The sequence below is a fragment of the Lissotriton helveticus genome, chromosome 6, assembly GCF_964261635.1.
Source record: "Lissotriton helveticus chromosome 6, aLisHel1.1, whole genome shotgun sequence".
Classification (NCBI taxonomy): domain Eukaryota; kingdom Metazoa; phylum Chordata; class Amphibia; order Caudata; family Salamandridae; genus Lissotriton; species Lissotriton helveticus.
The window spans coordinates 1,766,228,035-1,766,247,350 of record NC_136067.1 but is presented as its reverse complement, the minus strand read 5'-3'; the positions used below and the strand labels follow the sequence as shown (position 1 = coordinate 1,766,247,350).

At 47.1% G+C, this 19,316-nt stretch overlaps 1 long non-coding RNA gene across 1 annotated transcript in view; it reads right to left on the bottom strand.

The window, feature by feature from the left end:
* LOC144761886 (uncharacterized) overlaps positions 1 to 19,316 on the bottom strand; it is a 350,555-nt gene that overhangs the window by 33,970 nt on the left and 297,269 nt on the right. The window contains exon 4 of the long non-coding RNA XR_013595930.1: positions 3,451 to 3,481. This is a non-coding gene — a long non-coding RNA (uncharacterized LOC144761886). The remainder of the gene's footprint in view (positions 1 to 3,450; positions 3,482 to 19,316) is intronic.

The following is a 19,316-nucleotide window of genomic DNA, read 5'->3' as shown; positions in this document are numbered from 1 at the left end:
TGGGACAGAATAAACATATTTTGTCCTTCCAGCTTTGTTTTAACTTACTGCCCCTCCCAACCCTCTTCTGCCTCGTACTGCCCCAACTGCAGAACTCAAGTTAGTCTAGTGATTAGGTGCATTGGACTCACCTGTAGTATCCTGAAGGTGCTGCCAGGGGAAGCGTGGTCAAACCCAGTGTGGTGCAGATATTGCTGAGGTCATGGACGGGGCAGATAGGGGACAGGGGACAAGGGTCCTGCACAAGCTGTGATGTTATGAGTGAGATGTCACAAACAGGGTAGGTAGAACTGATGTAAGTTTTGGGTTTCCTTCTGCTTTTCCTTCAGCGGCGTAGCTAGGTGTGGGTGGTCTGCCCCAGGCGGCACTATTTTGGGGACGGGGCTGTCTAGCCCTGGACCATGTCATGTATGTGCATGTAACTTGCATGATCGAGGTAACTATTAGCGGCAATACTACGTGTCTCTCTGACCTCTTTCAGGTGCTCGCCGTCCTTTTTCCCCAGCACCCCCCACAGGGGGGCGGCAATCTGAAGGATAGCCCCGGGCGCCACAGCTCTAGCTACGCCCCTGCCACCCCAGCCGCCGACAACAACAGCCAGCCCACCATCTCCTCCTGGACCCCAGTCACAACTGAAGAAACCACCTCGACCATGCAAAACGTTCACTCGGGGGCCCTCACTGACCCCTGCCCATCGCACATCTACCGGAGAGCCACTGCCGCCATCGCATGAGAACTACGCCCTCACCATCAACACAACCTTCATGACGAGCACTTTCCCTGAGCACCGTAAACGTGCAGAAGTCAGACCCCTGCTCAAGAAGCCCTCACCAGACCCCACAGACCTCAAAAACTACTGCCCTATCTCTCTCTTCCCCTTTGCAGCAAAAGTCAAAGAGAAGATCATCAAAGCACAACTAACAAGGTTCACCGAAGACACTCTGTCCTCGACCCCTCCCAATCCGGATTCCGCAGCAATCACAGCACCGAGACCACCCTTCTCACTGCCACAGATGACATCCGCACCCTCCTCGACCAAGGACACACAGCAGCCCTGATCCTATTCGACCTCTCAGCAGCCTTCATCAACTTATCCCATTCTACACTAACTCCCAGACTCCACCAAGACGGTATACAAGGAACAGCCCTTGACTGGATCCACTCTTTCATCACCGACAGAACCCAAAGAATCAGACTACCACCCTTCCTCTCCGAACCCATGGAAATCAACAGCGGAGTACCCCAGGGATCCTTGCTCTGTCCAATGCTGTTCAACATCTACATAGCCACCCTTGCTGCCATCATCAGACAGCACAGCCTCAGCATAGTATCCTACGCCGACGAATCCAGCTCATCCTCTCCCTCACCAAGGACCCCACCACCACCAGACTCAACTTCCAGGAAGGAATGCAGGACGTTGCATCCTGGATGAGTAACAGCTGTCTAAAGCTCAACTCGGTGAACACTAAAGTCCTCATCCTAGGAACATACGTCTCATCATGGGACAATAGCTGGTGGCCCACCTCCCTCGGCAGCCCCCCAACCCCAATGGACCATGCCCATAACCTCGGCATCATACTCAAATCCTCCCTCTCCATGGATAGACAGGTCAACGCCACCACCTTCAGCTGTTTCAACACCCTACGCATCCTTCGAAAGACCTTCAAATGTCTCCCCCGAGTCAAGGAAAACCGTCACCCACGCACTCATAACCAGCAGATTGGACTACGGTAACACCCTCTGTGCCAGCATCAACTAGTCTCTACTCCTCAAGCTTCAGACGATACAGAACACCGTAGCCAGACTCGTCCTCTGAATCTCTCAACACAAGCACATCAGCCAACACCTACAGAACCTCCACTGGCTCCCCATCGAGAAGAGAGTCACTTTAAAGAATACTAACCCATGCTTTCAAATGCCTCCACCGGGCCCCAATACCTCAAAAAGAGAATTGCCTTCCACATTCCCAAAAGAAACCTCTGATCCTACAACCTCACCCTCGCTGAAGCCCCTCGCATCTGCAGAGCCAGGACAGGGGGAAGAGCCTTCTCCTATATCACGGACATGACCTGGAACAAGCTCCCAATCAACATCAGACGCGTCCCCTCGCTGAACACCTCCAGAAAGTCCCTCAAGACCTGGCTCTTTGACTGAACGGAACTGCTGACCTCCCCCAGCACCTTGAGACCCTCACAGGTGAGTAGTGAGCTTACAATTCCCTGATTCATTGATTGATAAGTGCAGATGGCTGGTGACACTGAAGGCCCCAACTGGAAACAAGATGACAGCTCAGCTCATCGTGCCTGTTACAGAAGATCAGACACTTAATTTCCTCTTTGGAGTCGCCTTGTTAATGGGCATGCCCAGTTCCTGGATCTTTATCCCATCCTAGACGCCAAATTGTGGTGTCTTAAATAAAAATGACCGGAAGACATAAAGCGTTAAGTGAGATAATATTTATTCATGCACTTTCACCATTGATGGCAATCCAACTGTCGTCTCCCCAACAGGGTTCTATCCCATAACAATCCACTCTGACCTCAGAACATTCCAGTAGAGACGGATTCATTCTACTAGGCTCTATGCCACCAGAAGACCATGTTTTTTTATTGAAGCAATGTTGAGATATTTGGGGGGTTTAAGGGTGGAGGGAGTGGTTAGAACTTTTCATGAATTAGTAAGGTTGAGTTGTTTAGATTGTTTGTATCAATGATGTTCATGTTATATCCTTTTTTGCTAACTAAAGGCATTAGCAGTATGTGACTTATTGTTGCTGTGGGGACCCATGGGGAGTGAGGCACGAGCCGGTCTCCCACTCGGTAACTTCCCACCGTGGAACGGGCCACAAATTAAGATAGGTCAAGTAGGTAATGTCGGCAGGGCTTAGTGGTAGGTTATATGAGGCATCGTTTTGGGCAGAAAGGCAATTGCTGAGGCAGTGCCACAGTGGTTAGGAAGTATGTTGAACTACCCACCCATCCCCTTTTTTATAAAGTTAGATAGGAATTCTTTCTTCATTATTTTAAATTGTATGTTTAAGAATTTTAAGTGAGCTGGCAATTTTATGCAGGCCTGATTCTTCAACAGTCGATAGAGTAAGGTTATTCTGCCACTGTAAGACACGTTGTAGCTTTTGAATTTAGCTTGCCAGTTTTTTGGGGGCTGGACAGCCTGGAGCGGGACAGAACACAGGGGAGGTTAAGTGTAAATGATGTGGCTTTGGACAACAGTAAAGCAGATCGCTTGAGGAAGCTTGATGGGGGAGACAGTGATATTTGGGTATGCAAGGAAAAGGTGGGTAAGGAAGGAAGAATGGGAAAAGGTGGAAGACAATGGGGTTTTTTATTAAATCAATGTTGAGCTATTTGGGAAGTTTAAGGGTGGAGGGTATGGTTAGAATGTTCCATGTATTAGTGATGTTGACTTGTTTACATTTAGTTAAGCTTTTACCTACAATCTCTTTCACAGTCAGTAGATCGGGCTGCATAAAAATAAAAAGTTAGGTATTTAATAGTAGGCTTGCGTACAGATAACAAGATTTAGGATTACATTTCTACATGCTAAACTAGATAATCAAAAGTAGCCATTATTACAGTATGGAAAGCAAAACACATTAAGGTCACTTAATGAAATACCACTGCACTGAAAATGTAAAAAGGTACAGGTTACCAACAAATACAAAATGTCACTTCAATTAACTTCTAGTGATATGTGCAGCCTACATATTTAAGCAAACCATGCAATGAATTCCCACATGCTCAAGCCAGTGTTGGTACCTTCATAAATTGGTAGTTTTAATTTATTGTGCTTACAGATTTCCTGTCCAGTTCTATAAGCTTTGAACTGGTTTTAAAAACGTTGCCCAAAGTGCGCTGCTTGTGTAATATGCGCAATAGCAAACTATCGAATGACGAAAATATTTGGAGCAAGCATTATGGGCTGTACCACTGATGGAACACACGCTGTTAAGTTGGTCAGCACCTGTAGTCACAGCACAAATAGGCCTGCTCCAGTTCCTGCCACCTAGAGCTATCCTACTCAACCATAGCATTTGTTACATCTGCACATTACAGCAAGAAGGATAGATGTGGCAGAGAAATGAGTTGTTGCAAGTCCACACACTAATTACTATTGTGATTAACAGTTTAATCACCGAAATAAAAAAGGTAGAGACAGCAGGATTCTGGAAGGATGGTCTTAAGGATAGTCTAGTACTATTAGAACTCACTATAGTGGCTTAAATCTAACTGCCACCAACATCCACTGCAACAAGTTTACTGAACGCATGTCGCTTGGTTTCAAGAACATCAAGAGAAGTCAGACTCTTGCCATTATTTTTTTTATTTTTTTATTTTTTTATTATAACATTTTCTTGGGCTTTTCATCAAGTTACACAACACCAGTGTCATTTAAGTTCAATTCGTGGAAATATACAATTAGTTTGATTTTAGACATATCATTACAATTCACACATCAAAACCATGTTCACCAAATTATCTGTATAACAGTTTGGTTCCCTTAGTATCGAACAGTGGGAGCTCTGGAAGTTTCTACTCCTCTGAGGACGCTCCCATCGTCTTACAGTTCCTTACTCAGTTCTCCCCACAATCACCGATATCAACAACAATAAAGTATCTTCCCTTTTCCTCCCCACCAAAAATCACACAGTCGATGCAACGGCAATATTCCATGTTCTCTCCCTTTATGGACTAGCTTCAGGGTCAGACATTTCTAGTGGGGGGTCACATATGTGGCCTCGGTGTTCATTCCATTTCCCCCAGATCCTAGACCATTTTTTGGGGCAACCCCTATACACATACACCGCCTTTTCTGCCACCATAGCTGTGTCCATGTCGTTCCCCCATTGTGTGCATGAGGGCACCAGTCCGGAACCCCACCTTCTGGCAATGTTCCGCTTTGCAAGAGCCAGACCCAGCGTCGTCCAAGTCTGCAATCCTCGATTCATATCCGTGGGTGACCAAACATTTAGCAAACAACATCTAGGTTCTCTCTGTAGTTCCACCCCAGATGCCCCTGAAATTTCAGACAGAACTTGGTCCCAGTATAACTGTATCCTTGGACATTCCCATATTATGTGAAAGAATGTACCCGGGGAGCCACATCCTCGCATGCAATTAGGGTCCGGAATGCGGCCTAGTTTGTGCAAGAACGTGCGAGAATAGTATATTCTGTGCAATATTTTTATTTGTACTAGTTTAAGCCGTGATGGTATGGAGGCCTCTCTGGCCGATGCTAGGGCATGTAACCAATCTTCATCCTCAATGTCCCCTAGTTCCACCTCCCACCTGCTGCGGAGAACTACCGTGGGGTCTGGGAGATTGTTGATCAGTTTCCGGTATGTGAGCGAGATCGCTTTCTTGTCTAGGCAGTCAGTGAAGAGTCTGTCCTCTAGGGGAGAGGATTCTGCTAGTGTTGTACCTGTCAGAATGGCTCCCTGCAAAGCATGGTTGATTTGTGCATAGCGATATCGCTCAGTGTCCGCCATCCCGTATTGTTCTTGAAGGGTGGGGAACGTGATGACCTCACCCCCCCTCCACAGGTCACCTATCTTCGAGATACCAATAAGGTCCCATTGCCTGAAACCCTTAGTATTCGCCAGGGTACCTAGGCGGCGTGTGTCCCAAAGTGGTGTGGCTAGTGTGAGCACTCCCTCCCAAACCAGGGCCCTCTGAGCTGCGTGCTAGATCTTAACCGTGTGGGCTGTTGGGCCTGTAAACGTGTGGCGTCGTTTGTTGGTATATAGTGCCCTCATAAGCTGGTCTGGGGGCAATATAGTCCTGTCAAGGCGGAAGGCAGGATCCTGTTGTGGAGCATGGATCCATTGATTCACTACCATTAATTGCGCAGCCCAGTAGTATAGTTTAACACTGGGTAGGGCGATTCCCCCGTCATACCAGGAGCGGATCAGTTTGGAGTGCGCTATGCGGGCTGGTTTTCCGTCCCACAGGAGTGTAGAGATTTCTGCATTTATTGATTTGAAATATGTGAGAGGGACCGGAAAGGGTGTGTTTTGCAATGCATATAGGAATCTCGGGAGTGATAACATCTTAAATAGTGCAGCCCTCCCCAGCAGTGTGAGTGGTAAAGAGCACCAATGGGTGACATCAGATTTTAGCCTCTGTAGAGGTTTCATCAAGTTTTCCTCCACAAAGATCGATTCCTGTGGTGTGATGTATATTCCCAGGTACTTGAAACCTCTAGTGACCGTTTGTAGGGTGCAGTCTGGGGGTAGCGTGGGCGGCTGACCTAGTAGGACATACAGGAGTGATTTTGCCCAGTTAATGGTATATCCTGACACCTCTCCGTAGGTCTTGAGTATGTCCATCAGAGCTGTCAGGGATGAGGTAGGGGACATCAGATAGATCAGTACGTCATCTGCGTAGAGAGAGGTGCGGTCCTCCCATCCCGTCCCCCATGTGATCCCCCTGATTAGAGGGTCAAGGCGAATTTTCACCGCTAGTGGCTCCAATATGAGTGCAAATAGAAGTGGGGACAAGGGGCATCCCTGCCTCGTTCCGCGCCCTAGTGTGAATCTGCGTGATGTATGGCCATTTGCAACCACTTGTGCCAGGGGTGAAGTGTAAAGGAGTTTAATCCAGCTACAAAACTTCGGGCCAAACCCCATTTTTCTGAGTACTGCAAACAGAAATGGCCACTCTACCAGGTCAAAGGCCATTGTAGCATCTAGGGAAAGAATGGCCGTAGCAGGGGAATGCGGTGCATGACTCCATGAATGCGTCGCAGGTTAAGAGATGTGTTTCTCCCGAGCATAAAGCCCGATTGGTCCGGGTGTATTAATGTTGTGAGGTGGGGCTGTAGTCCGAGGGCTAGGAGCTTTGTTAGGACTTTCGCGTCTACGTTCATTAGGGAGATTGGCCTATAAGAGGACGGTTGGTCAGGTGGTTGCCAGGTTTGTGCACTGAGACAATGGTGGCTAGTCTTTGGTCAGTCGTGAGTGTGCCTCTTTCCAGACAATCATTATACATGGGAAGCATATATGGAATGATCTGTCGCGCCAGTGTTTTATAAAGTTCCACTGGTAAACCATTTGGTCCCATGGCCTTTCCAGTATGTTGTGCTGCCAGGGCCTTCCCCAATTCCTCTCCTGTTAAGTTACCCTCAAGTGCTTGTGCGTCCTCCTGGGACAGCGTGGTCAGGGATACGTCTTGGAGGAATATCATGCTGTCCTCCTCCGTCACTCCACCGCGTGCAGTGCATACGGTTTCGTAGTAAGTGGCCAGTTCTTCTACTATGCGTGTGGGAGAAGTCGTGTGCGTGCCATCTGGGAGTTCTAACGTGGCAATACATCTGTTTGCCCTGTCCTTCCGCTCAAGCCATGCAAGCATTTTCCCAGTCATGTCCCCTAATTCGTAGACCCTATGCAATGTGTCAGTCAGTCTCATTTTGGCCATGTCCTCTGCGTATGCCCTGTATTCCTGAGATGCCAGTGTTAGGGTGTGTGCCGTTTCCTCCGTGTGGTCTGATGCATGGGCCACTTCTGCAGTCTGGACAGCTGTTTCTAGTGACTCCATGGTTGCCCTCTGTTCTTTTTTGTGCCTAGTGATATTGGAGATGGCTTGTCCTCTAATCACTGTCTTGAATGCCTCCCAGAGGACTGAGGGCGAGTCTACAGAGTCCAGGTTTTCGTCAAAGTAGTGTGTGGTGGAGGTTGTCAGTGCTTTCAAAATCGTTCTATTTTTTAGATATCCCGGATAGATCGGGAATATTCTTTGCCGTCTAGTGGGTTGCGCTGTGTAGATGAGTTGCATCGGGGAATGATCTGATATCCCCCGTGGGAGGTGTTCTATGACTGTTATCTTTTCAGGGGGGATCGCCAGTGTCAGCATGTAGTCTTTCCTGGAGAGACTATTATGGGCTCCCGAACGAAATGTGTAGTGGCGGTCATGGGGTTGTTTAAGTCTCCACATATCCACCAGTCCCAACGCTTCTAGGAAATCTTTAAATATTTGGTTAGACCTGGTAGCCTCCCGAGGAGGCTGTCGATCCACAGCTGTGTTCAGTACCACGTTGAAGTCGCCTCCAATGATTAGTTCCCCCTCTGGGAGTTCGAGCAGTAGCTTACCCAGGTCTTGGAAAGCTTCTTGGTGTAGTGTTGGGGGGATGTATACTGACAGTATATTGTACGGCCCTCCCGTTGACAACTGATCGCTGCAAAACGCCCCCTGTCATCAGTCCAAGTGTGTTTGATCAGCAACGGAGCGCTTTTTTGGATGAGGATACCCACCCCGCGGGAGCCAGAGGAGAACTCTGCGTGTGTGATCATCTTGAAGCCCCACCGATTAAGAGCCTTGCATGCCGTTCCCACCAGGTGTGTCTCCTGCAGCAAAGCCAAGGTGGGTGCTTTCCTCTTCAGATATTGGAGGACCAGCCCTCGTTTAATTTTATGACCCAGCCCGTTTACATTCCACGAAATGATCGTTAGTGGGGGGGGAGCAATGGTTGTGATTGGGGTTCGAGTGCTGAAAGATCATGATCAGCCATAGTCTCCGGTAAGTAAGTGTATTAGTGCCATCTGGGTCAATACTCGCACTTGTCAGAGCCCAGATTACCTTCTAGGGCGTGTACTGGGTTTCCCATAAGGTGTGTGTCATACCGTGCAGACCGTGACCGGTAGATCTTGCATATTCGCTCCAGTCTGGTCCGCGTGTCTGAGAGTGTGGATAGGAACCAGGGCGTATGTGGTGTGTGCATAGAAAAAGCCAACGAAGTTAGGAACATGAAACTGGAACTAAAACAAAATAAACTCAAAACGTATAAATCCCATACCCCCCACCCTGCCTCCCTGCCCGGCGGACAATAAACCTTCCACCTCCCCAACTGAGCAGAGTGCTTACAGTCCCAACTGAGGAAGATTGTTCTTGGGGGTGAGACTTCTGTGTTCGCTGTCGAACCCTCCCCTCCGAGGGTGATCATGCAGTGCTATTTGTAACTAGAAGTCCTACCTGCATGGATCTTTTCGTGTGTGACCAGAGTCTCACCATATTCGGCCAGCCGCGGTCGTGGCTAGCCGTCTCACCTTTTCCCTGCGTGCCTGAGAAATCTTATCCTATTTAAAGAGGAGTGGGCGAATGTCGTATTCTCAAGATATAGGCTCCAAAGGGATGGGCACCAGCATCAATGTCCATAGTGCATCATTCTGTTCTCATTCTGCGTCTTCGGTTATCTGAGGGCTTCTATTCCCGTGGTTCCGTTGCATGTCGCGATTCCTAGGCCCTCTTGCCGGTCTCCACCCCTCCAGCCATAAATGGGTCGCTTGCGGTGAGTTAAAGAACCATGGTTTTCCTTCGGATTCCACACGCAATTTTGCTGGAAAAATCATAGAGTACTTGAGTTCCCGAGCACGTAGTTCCTTCTTTACCTCCGTGAAGCCCCGTCGCTGCTGGGCTACGGCTACTGTGTAGTCTGGATAGAAGTGGATTTCCGAGTTACCAATTTTGATCGGCGTCGAGTGCGCGCTGCTTGTAAAATGGCGTCCCGGTCTCTGAATTTGAAAATGCGGGCTAATATGGGACGAGGTGGAGCCCCGGGTTTTGGCTGTCCTCCAGGCACGCGGTGGGCACGTTCTACTGAGAAATAGTTCGATAGACCTTTGGGTTGGAGCTTCTTGTATATGAGGTCCTCAATGTAGAGGTCTAGGGCCAGGCCGCGTTCGGATTCCGGTACGCCAATCAGGCGTATATTATTACGTCTCGAGCGGCCTTCTTGATCGTCCAGTTTCGCCTTCAGCATGAGATTGTCGTCTTCTAGCTTTTGGACTCTACGCTGCAGGTCAGACGTGTCCCCCACAAGGTCGGTAGTTGTTTTTTCGACCTCCACCATGCGGTCAGACATTTTCGCAAAATCAGCTCTGATCAGGGAGACCTCCGTAGAGATCGTGCCCATTGAGGATTGCATTGTCTTTAGGGCCGCCATGACGTCATGAAGGGTGATTTTTTCTGTAGTGTTCGGGTCTCCCGTGGGCTGGGGCGGCGTCCGAGTAGGATCCCCCCTCGCATTGTCCGGCGGGTCCTTGTGATAGGCGTATTTGTCCAATTTTGAGGCCTGCTGGCCTCTTGTCTCCCTGCCACTCATCACAGTAGTCGTGCTGGTCGGATTGTCTAGTGTAGTGTTCCCCAACACACACCTGGCGAGGGTCAACCCCTTCTGTGGCCGGGAGCGCTGCGTGGGACGGCTGCGGACCGCGTTAAGCTGGTGCGTCTGCTCTCTGATTAGGCCTCTGCGGTGGGCGAACAACGGCGCTATTGAGGCCCCAGGATAAAGTCCAAGCCGCATCGTGGTCGGTGGGTTATTGGGACGGGGAGCTGCTGGCGAGACCGTGCGGCACAATATCGGGTCTGTCTCTTCTGGTCAGTGCCGTAGGTGCGTTATTCCCCTCCTCCGTCGTATTCTCCTACACCTTCTGGGGTCGCGCCGGTACTTACAGATGCCTTCCTTGTGTTCCCAGAGCCTGTGTGGGTGAGGGCTCCTCCTGGGTAGACGTCACTGCAGATCGGGTATTGGTGCCTCCGCCCGTTTTTCCCGGGGTGCTGCCTACATGCGGGAGGCGGCGGCGGCCGCAGTGCCTGAGTTCCGCTGGGTTCGTCCCGCACTCGAGTCCCCGGCTCCTGGCTCCAAAACAGGCCGCAGTATTCAACACGATGCAGCGTCGCAGGGGAACCACGCTGGGAGACGCGGATGAAAGCCGAGTGCACCAGCCGGCTAGCCGCTTCTGGTCATGCCTGTTAGCAACTGCGAGGAATGCGGATTAGTTGTCGGATTTTGAGAGGAAGGCTCTTCAGTCACTCAGATTGCGGCCATCTTGGCTGTTGGCTAGCCACGCCCCGACTCTTGCCATTATTGCCATTCCAAGGTATTGACATCAGTAAGAAAGTGGTAATCAAGGACACAAGATGGCTAAAAATCTCCATTAACACCTTGAGGAGCACCTTGCCCAGCAATACCACTCAACAGCAATGACTATGCAGTCCATACACTAGGGAACATCCTCAGACCCCTACCCTCACTGACTCTTCAAAGGGCTGGAACCCATTAAGCCAGTCGTCACCCCAATCCTGAATGACTATTACAACCACCTACATGGATGCCTAGAAATACACCACAATTCCCCTCAAGCAACCCTTAGACCTGAAGATGCTAATCAACTCCCAGACCCATCACATTGCTACCCTAACTGCCAAGTCATGAAAAAGATGATAAATGCCGAGCCACCTAATTCAATTAAATCCACCTCCTAAACACCACTCAATCTGGATTCAGGACCAACAGCCTTGCCACGGCAGATGACATCGGACAGAGGTGACAACACAGACCTCCTCCTCAAATGTTCCATAGGTTTCATCACCATCTCTCACCCCATCGTTATCCAACTACTGCACAAAGCCAGTGTCCAAGGAACAGAACTTCAATGAATTACTCCTTACTGACAGGCTGGACCCTGTCGGTCAGCCTGGTCCCCTTCACCTCAGACGCAGTCAAACTCCTCTGCGGAGTTCTACAAGGATCCTCATTCAGCCCCTGTTCAACACCTACATGACCAGCATTATCACCACCCACAGAATCGTATACTACACTGATGACACTCAGCTCTCCCCTCTCCAAAAAACAAGATTCCAAACACCATGACCAATTTCTCCACATACATAAGAAAAGTTACCAGATGGATGAAAACGAACTGCCTCGCGCTCAACACGGAACAAGACAAAAGTAGTAATCTTGCTCTGGGACTCCACCTGGTGGCCTTCCAAACTCTGACCCTCTCATATCCTTGCAACCCATGAAAACAACCTCACAATAGTAATAGACAACCAACTCACTAACACTAGCCAAGGGAATGCAGTCTGTCTCCAGCCATTTCATACTGCATGGTTCCCCACAAATACTTTCAAAACAGTTACCCAAGCCTCATGACCAGCAAGCTAAACTACAGTAATGCACAATCCTGAAATCGATGATCAACTGACCTGATCCACACCATTAAACATAATCTCAGCATCATGGCTCCCACTCAACCTTCCATCCTACTGACTCCCAATCCATGAATTAGCACTCTTGAAACTCCTCTTGCACACATACAAACCCTTATATAACATTGTCCCCATATACCTCGAACACAAACTTCCACAAACCTACAAGACACTTCTGCACAACCAGACTCATACTTACTCATCCCACAACCCAGACATATGGAAAACTAGATACAGAGGTCATGCCTTTTACCTCGCTACTAAAACCTGAAAAGACCTGCCCTGGACATCAGGACCGGGCCCTCTGTTCTTGAGTCCAGCAATCAACATACAACCCACATACCTAGTGATTATGCTATAACACCAAAGAAAGGATACACACAAAAGTTTCAAGTAGAATGATGGCTACAAATATCAAATTGAGGCTTTTCTGGTAAAAGCCTTAACTCACAGATTTCTCCTAGATACAGTCATAACCAAAACTAGAGGAAAGAACGTTTTCATTGACTAGAAAGGGTAGACTCTAAGGCCACGATTATGAGTGCTGGTCCACCGACTCGCAGACTCACAGGAGCGCAGCAGTGGCAGTCTCCTGACCGCCCTATTACGATGTGGGTGGTGGGACCACCACAGCCTGTTGAAGCCATCAGGGAATTCCCATTCCCTGGCAGTGTTGTATCAGGCAGAAGGCTGTAATATGCGTGTTGTGACTGCTGCGGTCCCGCTAAGCTAATTACAGGTTCCCTCCCCCCCATGTTTTCATGGCAGAGAGGAAACAAAGGAGGCTCTACAGGACCCCTGGTGCTTCACGCACTGGGGATGCAGACTGACAAGCACAACATGTGCCCCCCTGTGTGCTTGCACATCAGTTCCTGCATGGCATGTACTTTTCAGTTCATGCTGTGTAGGAACTCTTGTCAGTGTCCCCATTGTGGGGCTCATTTTCAGGACACCACAGTGGGAACGTCAAAATAAAAAGCCCGCCGGACAAGAAGAAACTCCTAAACTGGCGGGTGGTCTGACCACTGCTTTGACTGTGTGGTAGCAGGGCGGAGCTGGCGCCACACCACCAAAGTCGGAATCGGGCCCTAAGAATAATATTCTCAACCCCTTTTCTATCCATCTGTGTTGTAGCAGGGTTATCTCCCCACTTTTTTTCAAGGATTTTGAAAAGCCATTGCAAACAAACACAGTAGCTTGGTCACAAAGGCTGAGCAATGTGTAAACTGACAGCATACTTGGTCCACACAATTCTCTTGCACTAACAGCTGCCTGGAGAACAAACTGGTCAGATTCTAGGCCTCCATAGTGGGGAAATGCACACTTTGAACCAATCTTTCTAGTATGGTTCTCCAATTCATAACATCATGAACTTCAGCTGACTTTAAAGCCAGATCTTTAAAAGAGGCTTGAAGACACTCCTGCTTAATCTCCAACTTCTCCAATTTAATACCTTTTCCCATGTCATGACTTACTCATTTACGAATAGTCTGCTATTCAGCATATACTCTTTTATATCTATTTGCTTGAATTGATTCTCAAGCAAATGGAGAATCCTCTTTAGTCAATGCTTATCCTATAATCTACCTATTCACTCAATTAACAGACAGCCACCTTCCTGTAATCCCAAATTTAAGCCATTGAAATAGAGAGACTTTGCTTTGCAAGAGGAAGCCACTACTCAGAATCTCTACTATAGATCCAGTGAGAACTCCTATTCAGAATAAGCATTTTCAAACAAATCTTTAAAGACAGTACTTTACACCTTTTTGTTCATGAGAGTTTGCACCTGAAGATGTATTGCTGTCAAGTAAAAGTTTAATGCCTGCAGCTCCTGTTGCTGGAAAATAACCTACACTTCATTTATTGAAGATTGTCATGCCATTGATAACAGATCATGTTTCTTGTGAAAACGTTTAAGGACTAAGAAGCCTACCCCCTTAGCCAGAGGAAGTCAAGAAAGAGCCTGCCTTTAATACAGCTATTTAGCCACCACCCTCTAGTGGTAAAATGAAAGCTTACGGACCGATATGCAATGAGAGTATACCAGCAAGAGTACATCTAAAAGATCAAAATACAGATTCTGAACATATAATCTGAAGAAGTCTTAAAATGGCTGTCAGCAACAAAATTAGTTGCAATTGCCTTCGCCTTGAGGCAATCCTATCGCAAGCAGGAAAGGATCTGGCGTTCAGACCTTAACCCTGCGAGAAGAGAGTAACATAAACAATGCCTGAGGGAATATAAAGCTGCCATTATCGAGGAAAAAGTATCATTTTACTCTAAGATCACAGAATCCCTTAGATCTCCCAGAGAGCTTTTTAATGTTATTAATTCGCTCTCCTCCACCTCAGTCCCTAAATTAACAGACTTCTCCCAGGAGCTCTGTGACAGAATGGCAGAATTTTTCAGTTAAAAAATAATTGGAAACTTTTAATGCTGAGATCCCCCTATCAGTCCCTCCCAACCCCTCCCACCTCAATCTTAATAAGTCCATAGCCCCGGCAGAGGTACCTAAAATACTCACCCCCCTTCCCTGGCCCTAGAACTTACTGACCCCCTGTTAGGGGGAATTACATTTGGCTCCCCGATGGAGTCATGGCCTTTGAAGATCTTAATATTAGGAAGGGAGAATATTGTTCCCCACCTTACTTCAGTACTTAATGTAGCTATCTCAGTGGGGCAGTACCCCATCCCTTAGAAGACTGTGGTGGTCTAACCTCTTTTAAAAAACCTCTCTGGATCCGGCTGAACGAAAGAACTATCACCCCATTTCCCTGTTACCAGTTCCAGGTAAAATTCTGGAGAAACATCTGAACTCTCACCTGAGCTCCTATTTAGGAGAGCACCAGCTGCTTGATGGCTTGCAGCACGGTTTTAGAAGTGATCAGAGCATGGAGACAGCACTAACCTCAGTAATCAATAATATTCGTGTTCAGGTTGACGCTGGGCACACCACGCTGTTGATTCTTCTTGACCTTACCGCAGCCTTTGATACTCTATCTCCCATGAGACTGGTCGAACGGCTCAGGGAGATAGGGGTTGTGGACAGGGCCCTCAAGCTACTGACATCCTTCCTTAATGATCGGGCACAAATAGTGAAAATTGGTCAATTTCACTCGGCTCCTAACCATCTGTTATGTGGAGTCCCACAGGGCTCCTCCCTGAGCCCCACCCTTTTCAATATTTATGTTGCCCTACTGGCCAGGGTTGTCAGATCCTTTGGATTGGAGGTGTTGTCCTATACCAACAACACACAAATCAGGGTGTCTACTACCCACAGCATTAGGGAATCTGCCACTAATTTCAAAAGCTGTAAGCAGGCAGTCTCCTCTTGGATGGTTGAGAATTATCTTGAACTCAACGGGGACAAAACAGAGTTCCTGATCTTTGGAAACCAATAGACTGTCTGGTCCAGTGATTAGTGGCCAGATACGCTCGGTTCTTGTCCTTGCCCTGTATACCATGGAAAACATCTAGGAGTCATAGTGGACAATTCTCTCTCTCTGAGCCCTCAGATTAATAGAACGGTGTCCACCTGCTTTGGGATTATTAGGATTCTCGGGAAAATCTCCCATTTCCGTTCTTTTGCCTCCCGAAAGTAGGCAATTATTGCCTTAGTGCTGTCCATATTGGACTACTGTAATACCCTCTACTTGGGCATTAACAAGAGCCGTGTTAGTCGTTTGCAGCTAGTGCAGAATGCAGCAGCCAGGCTGGTGATGGATCTCCCTAAATACCACTCAGTCGCGGCTTCTCTCAGCAAGCTGCATTGGCTCCTTCAAACCGAAGAATTCTGTTCAAGGCTCTTTGTCTTACTCACAAGGCCTTCAATGACAGGCTCAGATGGTATTAAAGGGCTTTTCCGGCGCTATGTTCCAACTAAACAACTTAGATCAGCCAGTAAAAATCTGCAGGCAGTCCCCAGGTTTAAGAGAGCCAGATGCGGAGGTAAAAGCTTCTCCATCGCTGCTGCTAGGCTCTGGAATTCCCTCCCTATTTCTGTAGAAGTGTCTTGCTCTATCTTCCGCAAGGCTCTGAAGACCTGTCTCAACAGGTACATCAGTCTGAGCGTTACTTCTATTTCTGTCCCACAGCCCCTCCTGCAATGCCTTGACGCTTGTGTGCTAAGTTTGCACTTTAGAATCCTAATATTCATTCATTCATTCATTCTAGCCTTCACCTTGCTGGCAGAGCTCTTGAAAACCTGCAAAAAATAAGCATTAAAAAAATGGCCTTGCTGGGAATGCTACACCCAAAGATGACACAGTAGCTCTGCTTAAAGTACTCCATAAAATAATACGCTTCTTCTCTCAATCTAACTACCCTATTAAAGGGCAGCACCATCAAGGCAAACATAACATTATCCAGAAATACAAGCATGTCCTTAAATGTCCATTCCTGGATGCTGATTAGGAGTCAGTGTCAGATGAATTAAGACCACACTTCGGATCTGCCTGAAGAGTTAACACTCTTTCATTGAGAGAAAAGAACCTTATGATTCAAAGGCTGTTCATAACAACTTGAACATTTCCCCTAAATACATATGTCCTACCATTGCTGGCAGACTGCATTTGGTATTCAACACACTGCTGTTTTAGGCACTTACCTTGTGAACGTTTGCATCCAGCTCACTTACGACATTCAGATAACTTACATGGCTGAAGGTATTAGGCTCAGCAAGGCTGAGGAAGTCTGACCAGACTCATGCAAGGTGTAAGCCAACAACATATTTGGATCAGCAAAGCAGACCAGTGTTGTCATGCAATCAAGCCTATGAACCTCCAGGTATTCTCACAGGCTACCGTCTCCAATCCCAAAGCTTCACTGAAGGAAATATACTGTTGAGAAGCAAGAGGTGGGGGGTCTGAAGGATACCACACAACAAACACTACCTCCAAGACCTCCACAACCTTATACACCTATGCTGCAACAATTCCCCACGAATGCCAGAGCAATGGGCAAATTTGACTGAAGTCCTGAGACTGTTGCACACTTGAGCCACACATTACAGGGCTGTTGACCTGTATTGTCACCTACAGAGTTATCGTTCAATATATTGGAATTCCAGCAGAGGCCTCCGAGCAGAGCCAATGATCTTCATACGAGCGCCCTCCAACTCCGTAACTGGTGTTATAACATTCCCACAAAAGTGACTGCTCCATAAGCACACCCAATTTTAATATTTAGGACCTAGTTAATTTCTTAATGGAACTTATATCTTGTGGCCCATAATCTCATTTGCATATGGTCTAAATTCAGTTCTCATTTACGGATGTTCACTGTTGGAACTTTTGTCCTTGTTTTCTTCTGTACTGTGGTACAAAATAATTTGCAAGGCGAGTTCTGTGCATCAATGGCTAGTTTGCTATTGTGATACACCAACAACACCTGGTAATGTGGTGCTATATAATCATGGTGTTTAAGAACTTTAATATCAGACAAAAATAGGCTCCAGGCTGGAAGTTTCGGAATACCAAATTAATGGTCCCAGGCCCAATAAGCAGGAAATGGTACCAGAGCCACTGAATTGCCCATCACACCTATGGGGCAGCCTAAAGTATGTCTAGCCTGGTTACTAGGAAAGCAGCCCACTTAGCAGTGTCAGTTTAATCAAGGACTCCTTTTCAGCTGCTAGCTAGAGGGATAGAATATAGGAGGGGTGCAACTGCCAGCCCTCAACCAGTCACAACATTGGAAACTTCTTAGGAGATATCCATTCTTAGATGTATTCCTTCTGGAAACATACCCAAGGATAGAAAGTGAACGAATTACAAAACCAGACCTTGGACAGAAGAGCTTACTCCATCTCCCTAGTGGCTTTGGGGTTCATTAAAGCACATACTGCAGGTTGTATGATAGTGTCCAGATCCTAGGCACAGGACATGCAGGGATCTGATAAGGACATTGGTTTCAAACCAGACACCTTAGTGTAGTGGTCTTCAAATGTTAATGCTGCACTTCCCAGTATAAATCTAAATCATTTCCCCCTCCCAGATTTTTGCACAATTGTTCTATTAAATTTGCAATGGTTAAATATGTCTAGACTTACTTAAACATTGCAGTTCTTAAACCTTTTAAAAAACAATCAAATACATGATAGCTAAACCTACCATTCTATAAAAGTATCCACAATGGGATTATCCCAAATGAGGGTGGGGAGGTTTGAAGAATATTTGGATTCCCTGCACATTTGATGAACACTCCCAGCCAGCTATAAATGGCAAAAGATGTTGGTAATGGCCCATTACAGAGTGGCTTACTGTAGATTCTTTATTTTCAGCTTAAGATAAAGCACTGCTGTCATTATGATGCTTCTTTTAACCAGAGCTTGGCACCCTCCTGAAATCAGGCAAGACCCTCCTGGGAGAGAGGGGGGGCACCCCCCAGTTTGAAGATCACTGCCTTACTGACTTTCAATACCTAGTCTGCCACTAGACTCTGTACAAAATCTGTAGTTCACTAAAGCAGAGTTTTAGACCCTCATCAGGCATAGAAAATAAAATAAGCCTGTGTGGTCCCATTTAGCAACAGGCAAGTCATGACTGGAACAGAGTGGCACCATTCACCTAGCAGTATGGAGTAACAGTGATGTAAGAGTTTTCAGATCATCTGAAGGAATTATTCTAAAGTTTTGAGGTTAAAACGTCAAAGTAGTGTGCAGAAGCATTAGGTCCAGATACCAAACAAGATCCAATCCTTCTAGCATGGTCTGTGGGTTTTCCCAACAGGAACTCTTGCACTAGAGTACAACCGCAAGCTAACCAGTGGTGACATTGAGCTATAATGACAAATAAAGTCCCCCATAGCTTGGCAATGCACTGGTCTCACAAGACCCAGCTCCATAGACTACAGGGATCATAGAACACAGCAGTGCAGAATCTTATTACCGCTAAAGGAAATTATGTCCAATGCTGTAACATCTTTACACAGCCTGTGTTGACAGAATATTTCAAGTGGAAATCCTGGATTTTATGTGCCTTATTTTTTAACAAGGCCCTTGTTATTGACATCTAGAACTGGCTGGTGTAAGATTCCAGTGGAAATTCTTCAGGGCATTTTACTGACATCATTCAAACTAGGGTAGATCTAATGGGATAGCAACAGCACTGAACAGAATTATATTCATGGATATTGTTTTTTACAAGTTTCCACTTGGGTGATTGGATGTGATAATGCTCAGAGGATACAAGCAAAGCCAACAAATACTTTCAAATGGTAGTGTCTTCAGAGGTAGTCTTATGTTCAAAATGCTGTAGATTCATGAAAATGTAGAATACTCCTGTCTCTTGGTCTTTACCTAGGTGTCTT